The following is a 5,694-nucleotide window of genomic DNA, read 5'->3' as shown; positions in this document are numbered from 1 at the left end:
CTTAGGGGAGCCAGAAGCTCCGGGCGGCCAGAGATCGCCTGCAGAGGAGGGGAGGGCTGCCCTTCCCAATCCCAGCGCCCCTCAGGTCAAGCCCGCTGAGCTTCGGCCACCAGAGCATCTCCGGGGGAGTAGTTAGGAGCTCTGGCTAAAGAGGTCAGGAAGATTGAAGCCCAGAGGACATGAGGGCAGGAAGGAAAGATAAAGATGACCCAGCAATCTTTCTTGCCCAGAGAACTCCAAAGATCAGAAGGGTGGCAACAATAGGTTCTCACCTCTCTCAGGAGTAATTAGGACTCTCCCCAAGACTGACTGGGCCTGAAACAGTGCCAAAACAGTTAAGTGGTTCCTGAGTCCTGTGGTGCCTTGTCGCCCTCAGAGGTTCAAACATTGCTGCCCTGCAAAGTGGCCTAACCCAGCCACTAGACACAAAGCTTCCATTGTAAGCGGGTCCCAGGACAGCCCCTGGGGTTGTCCAGTGCCAGCCAGTAAGCACCACGACCTCGCCTCTTTCCTTCAATGTCCAGCCTGGTAGGAGAGGAAGAATGCTACCGAGGGACTATTAGAAAGGAAAGGAAAGGAAAGGGCAGAAAATCCCGTAAACATGAGTCAGGCCAAGTCAAAAAGCCCCTTCACACTCTCTAGCACGGCACTGGCCCATAGCACAGAATGCACAACGTCCAAGTGTAATGCCCTGCCCTCCTGGCCTCCAGCTGCTGCTGGGCCTACAAGCCTGGATTGTTGAAGACCCAGAGCTCAGGAGGCTTGGAGCCCAGGCCTGGGGAGCGCAAGACCGAAGTCACAGCAAAGGGAGTCTCTCCATCTCCAGAGATCTGGGCTTTAGGATGACCTCAGGGCTGATAGCTGCGGCAAGGGGAGGCGCTTCTCGAAAGACTGAAAGGGGCAAAGGAAGCAGAGAATGAGAAGCAGAGGCCAAAAGCAAATAGGGGCCCAGGTACTGCGCCATAGAGTCCAGGGAGCTTCAGTTGGACGTACTGATTTTACTAGGAAGTGAAAATGACCGGGGCTCCAGGAGGTAGAAAATCCAGTCCCCGGTGCAGCAAGATTTTCGGGCCGGATCGTCGCGGGGGCGGGAATAAGGGAGGGAGGCTGGCTGCCACAGCTCTGGGAGGGGCTCAGACCCCTGGGTGCAAGTAGCGCTCCCCCGGCCGCCCGCACTCTAGTGTCCTATTTCTTTAAAATAAAAGCTGCAAGCCCTACAATTACTGGGATTACAGTGAGAGGGTATTGATCTGCAGCCGGCATTGTAGGATCAGGCGGGCAGGCGGATGCAGACACCCCCCACTCCCACCTCCCGCTGACGCCTAGTCCTGAAAAGGGCTAAAAAACCGTTTATAAATGTTTGATTTCAGACGCAGCACCAACACCTGCTGCAGAAGAATTACCCCCGCCAGTGGTGATACAGTACCCCACCTTTTCCTATGTCCCCCATTCCTCACCCCTCCTCCTCCCACCTTTGACCACCAGAACATAGCGCCAAGGACGAAACTACCTTAATCTTTTTTTCTTTTCCTTTTTTTTTTAATTACAGACTCATAATATACACATAAGCAAAAAAAAAAAAAAATGAAAAGCGAGAGGGGGAACGGAGGCCCAGCGAAGGCGGTAAATGCAGCCCTAATGCACAGATAGCTGACATCAACTTCCGTTAGCCAGCTCCTCGGGATCGAACCTTTCGATTGTAACTGGGACAATTTGCATAGTGATTCCCTTTCATAGCTTTCCCAGGTCCTTAACAAGCCCAGGCAGCTATTCAAATGCAGGGCTAGGCTGACCAAAAAAGAACTACCCTAGGACGCAAGGAGAGAAGACAAAACCCCTGATTATCATGATTATTTTTTCTTTTCTCTCTTTTTTCTTCTTTCTCTCTTTTCCTCCCCATCTTTTTCTCTCTTTTCTCTTTCAGATTTAGCTGCGAGCTGTTTATTTATGGCTGGAAATGTGTGTGTGAAAGAAAGAATTGATCTTTCCCCGGATTTAAAGATGGAGCAAAGGGCGCTGGAGGGAATTTTTGTTTGCTTATTTTGCTTAGACCCAGCTCACAAATTGGGCGTGATGGGGGGAGGGAGATGCCTGTTCCTCCCTCCACCCTTCACCTCACGACCTTCCTGGACCTCGAACCCCTCAGCAGCCTGGGCGGACCCGGACCCCGGAGGACTTGTCCAGCGGTCTGTTGGCTCGCCTGCTCCGAAGTGGGCTGCAGAAGAGGGCTTCACAGAGGGGGCCACCCCTGCCCCTTCTCTTTATATGAGTCCAATAAAAGGTATCACCTGCGACATGTCTTCTTGATTAATTTTTCTTAGTATGCATGAGTATGTGTGTGTGTTTTTAGGGAAGCAGGTTGTGGTTGAGTTTTAAGAGAATAAAATGAGGTTTTCCTATTTCACCTCTTTTCTTTCTCATTTAAAATTATGCAGATTGATTTTTTTCCCTCCCTCCTAGGGGGCAATCCTAGGATGCGAACCTGATCGGATGTCAAAGAGGCAACTTGCCATGAAATCCGCTAACGCACCGCGACTCACCGGGGTAAGCATATCTAACAAGAGCATGCGAGGGGAAAGAGACTTGGGGAAGAGCTCAAGGCGACGGTGATCAGAAAGGCTAGTGAAAGGGAGCGGTGACATTTGGCACCCAGCTGAGTTTAGTGGACATGCAAACAAGGTTTAAAGCTCTGCAGAGGTCAGCAGCCGCGTCATGAGCTCAGAAAGCTGAGTTGGAGCTCCTACCCAGCGGCAGTCAGTTTGCTGCTCCTGCAACTGACAATTTCTCTGCTTTCGAGTTTGAAGTAGCAACTGAGCGCAGGAAGGGCTAGCGTAGCCAGTGTGTGCGTAACGTACACGGAGCTCTACCATCGAATGAACAGCGGATGCATACTTGTATATTTTAGTGTCTAATTCTAGCATGAGAAATAGTACTCAATACAAATGCACCTGCACTTTAGAAATGTAGAGAGCTAGATTAAATTTCGGAGCACAAATTACCATATGCGAATTTGTTATATCTCTATGCTAATCCAGGGAGACGAAATTCCCCCAGTTCCTTTGATTGCATAGTCTTTCTCCCCACCAACTGTAGCCCCTTAATATTTTTAGGATTTGGTTATCTAACGAAGCAGATGTTTGTTTTCTCCGGTGCTTTCAATGAGCGCTATAAACAGTTGTCGAATGTTATTCATGCGGCAGCTAATTTCGTGTTTATTTTTTTAAGGACAAATATAGATAGATTTGCTTCCACTGAGGAGGGGTGGGGGGCAGAGCGGAGGGGATAGAGGGATTTAAACCGTAGAAACCAGTAAAACACTGATTTGTAACTCGTTCTTCGACTATTTGCCTCAGCAGCTTGGCACAATGAAACAGGTTTGGTGTGTGATGTTTTGTGGTGTCTCATTTTATACACCGCTCTTCTGAATAGTTTTTTTTCTGTCTTTTTGTTTTTCCTTTTCAGTTTTAGTGTCTAAAAATAAAACGCATAAAACCAGAAAGAAGGATTCTCAGATGAGTCCTTGGGAAATGTCCCAAGGACCAGATGTGTGTTGTGTGTTCTTGCGCATCTAGCTAGAGAAAAGAGGCAAATACAAAGGCACGTAGATTCCCGTATATATGTATGTAATACAAATGACATACCGTATGCACGACTCGAATTGAACAGATGAAACAAATGTGGACGTAACTGGAGATGGAAGGTAGAGAAGGATGGGCCGCAGAGAGATATTATTATTCTAGGAAACGGGAGTTTAAGGCCTGAACTTTACAGAGTGAAATGTCTGTGTAGGTCCAATTCCTCGGAATTCAGTTCACTACTTCTGGGCCTGTGTAGGTAGTCAAAGGGTACCTGCCTACCCAGGCATTTTATGCAAGGGAGATTCCTTGTTTGATAGGATGTGTCAGGGTTTTGTTTTTGTTTTGTTTTAATTTTGCAGTTACAAAGAGTTTAGCGACCCTTACTCCAAATAGAAAACAATAGTAATAAAAGGAAGAAAACTGTTGTCTTTAAATTATCATAATCATTGTGTTCTTTTTTTTAATAGCCAGTTGATTTTATTTTAATAACAATATCAGATCAACACTAAGAGAAAATGTTAATCCAGGAAAACCAGAGAAGGTCTTTGTGGGCAGACAGATTTTCTTCTACTCAGCGTCTGATGGTATTTGGCGCTTGTAGATATTGCTTTAGTTTTGTTGAATGGCTACAATTCACTTCTTAAAACAGTAACTGAAGATGTAAGTAAAAGTGTTTTCATTTTTTATTGATCCTGCTTACATCTTTCATTATCCAACATGTAGCCACAGCAAATTAGCACTCATCTGATACAGAGAACTCTATTGGCAATTGTATTCATTGGAGAGAGAAGTCTAAATACTGGGCTTTCTCTGCACTTAGTAAGAACTGATAATGAAGGTTAGACATCACTAAAAACTAAATAAATGAAATCTTCTCTCTCCAGGAATTGGTGGTGACGTATTCATTACATTCAGACATGTGGATATGCATAAAGATTGGCACTTCTACGTGAGTTGGCTTGCCCTCTTGGGCTTTAAAGATTCGACCACTTTGGAGAAGACCTGCCCACTTGAATTGGGTCTATTTGGTTTCACTGGCCTAGGTTAGTTTAGGGAACCTGATTTCAGTCCCTAGCAAAGGTAGGGAGAACAGAAATGACCTATAACTCTTGACCAACAATAATACAACAATCAAGTCTACATCAGCAAAGTGAAAAACCTAAGGCCTTTATTTGCTAGGATAATTAAATCCAGTCAAACCACTTAATACATTTTATTCATTTAATTGATTTGGGAAGGGGAAGTTTTTTGTTTGTTTGTTTGTTTTGCATGAGTTGTCCTTATAATTGTCTAAATTGCCCTACATTGAGATCCCTAGTCCAGTTAAGGAGACTGCATGGGTTAAAGTAGGAGATCTGGCCTCTTTCCCCAGAACACTCAGTAAGCTGTGAGACTTTGGACAAGTCACATAATCTTTCTGGGTCCAATTTTCCTTATCTGTGTCAAAAGAGAGGGTAAGATTAGATAATATCTGGTCCCTTGAAGTTCTAAAAGTCTACTTTTTTATTTCTGTGAAACCAGGTAATAGAGAAGTTAGAATAGGAAGGAGGGAAGTTCCTATACATTTGTTTTGTTTTTAAGCAGTAAAGGTTGTGGGGTTCAAACTGGGCAACCACGAAAATATGGTAGCCTTTTTTGTGCAGGACCACTCAACAAATGGGCAACTTTGCCAGAAAGGATTCTTTCTGCCCTACAGGCAACCTGAACTTTGACACATTCTCTGCTCTGGAGCTGGCCCAGGGCTTTGTGAGAGAATCAGAAAGCCAAGCAGAGAAACTGGGAGAAAAAACCAAAGTAAACCACCCTAGGGAAAAAAGCTGGGGGGCAGTGCCTGCCTTGTCTCCCTAAGAGAGTTGGTGTGCTATTTATGATCCAGTTCAGGGAAGAAGTATAGAATAAATGAAGTACAGAATAAATGCCTTTGACTCTTGGCAGTAAGTGGAAAGAGAACTAACCCACACTCTTCTCTGTGCTTCCCTTTCCCAAGCCCTTCACAGTCAGCTCCCACAAACTATTTCCCAAGGCTAGAGCCAGGACTGGTTAGATTCCCTCTTCCAGAAAAGAAAAAGTCTCATTTCCTCCCCTCTGAAGATTCTCTAATTCTCTGAAGATTCTC

At 45.5% G+C, this 5,694-nt stretch overlaps 1 long non-coding RNA gene across 1 annotated transcript; it reads left to right on the top strand.

Moving 5' to 3' along the window:
• Nucleotides 1–1,931: 1,931 nt before the first annotated feature.
• LOC114027056 lies at nucleotides 1,932–4,729 on the top strand. Its single transcript, XR_003567200.1, has 3 exons — nucleotides 1,932–2,281; nucleotides 2,461–2,544; nucleotides 4,463–4,729. It is a non-coding gene; the product is annotated as an uncharacterized LOC114027056 (long non-coding RNA).
• Nucleotides 4,730–5,694: the final 965 nt, after the last annotated feature.

The sequence above is a fragment of the Vombatus ursinus genome, unplaced genomic scaffold (assembly GCF_900497805.2).
Source record: "Vombatus ursinus unplaced genomic scaffold, bare-nosed wombat genome assembly UNPS02014848.1, whole genome shotgun sequence".
Classification (NCBI taxonomy): domain Eukaryota; kingdom Metazoa; phylum Chordata; class Mammalia; order Diprotodontia; family Vombatidae; genus Vombatus; species Vombatus ursinus.
Note: the sequence above shows the minus strand (reverse complement) of the source record. Positions and strands in the feature narration are given on the sequence as shown.